Source organism: Octodon degus, unplaced genomic scaffold (genome assembly GCF_000260255.1).
Source record: "Octodon degus isolate 3935 unplaced genomic scaffold, OctDeg1.0 scaffold00211, whole genome shotgun sequence".
In the NCBI taxonomy this organism is placed as follows: Eukaryota; Metazoa; Chordata; class Mammalia; order Rodentia; family Octodontidae; genus Octodon; species Octodon degus.
Genome location: NW_004524787.1, coordinates 2,421,392 through 2,422,506, shown reverse-complemented (window position 1 = coordinate 2,422,506; position 1,115 = coordinate 2,421,392).

Below are 1,115 nucleotides of genomic sequence, written 5' to 3'. Positions count from 1 at the left end.
TACAGATTTTGGAGTTATCCAGCTGCGTCTGGCTTAGGTATGGCTGCTGTGCTCAGCTCCTTCCCGCTGCAGACCTGGGCTAGGATTGGGTCTGGGGGTTCCCAGAAGTCGGCCTTTAAATAACTGAGCTAGGGCTGGGCCCCCTATCCCTTTTCTCAGAGTACTATAATTTTCATTGAATAGATCTTTGCCTTCTTTAGCTAAATTAATTCCTATGTATTACATTTTCCATGCTGTTACTAGAAAAGGTTTTGTTTCTCTAATTTCCTTCTCAGTGTGTTTGTTATATGTGTAGGGGAGTACTATTGACTTTGGATATTGACTTTGTATCCTGCTATGCTACTGAATTTGTGTATTAATTCTAGTAGCTTCTTGGTGGATTTTTTTGGGTCTTCCAAGTAAAGTATCATGTTCTCTGCAAATAATGATATTTTAACTTCTTCTTTACCTATTCTTATTCCTTTTATTTTTCTCTCTTGTCTAGCAAATGATTCCAGAACTATATTGAATGGAAGTCGTGATTGAGGATATCCTTTTCTTGTACCAGATCTGATAGGAAAAGATTTCAGTTTTCCCTATTTAAAATTGAGTTGGCCTTTGGCCAATCTACTTCTTTCCTATATTGCATATTGTAGATTTCATTGCTTTTCTAATCTCTGTTTTTATCTGTGTTTGAGAAGCAGTTATTAATTAATTCTTTCATTATAATTATCATTTCTTTTTTATTTCTGAAATTACTTCTGATATGATTTTTTTCTATATGTTTGTGAATTTGATTATTTACTTCAGATGATATTAATTCAGAGAATTCTTTTTTATTTATTTCAGAGGCTTTTTCTGATCTGAATTTCTCTATACCTTTTTGCAATTGTTTCTTTACTTCAGAAGCTATATTAATTCAGATATTTCAGCTGTGCGATTCTCAATTATTTCTGTGCCAGTGTCTTCTGCACTTGTTCTGGGTGGGCTCGGGGCCTGAGATTACATTTTCCTCCTGCTCTTTGTCATTTTGTATAGCACTGTTCTCTGACCTTTGGTATAAAGCTCTGGTGTATTTATAACCTTAGCACCTACTGAAATTCGGGTGTAGATCTATGTAGTTGGAATTCATCCAG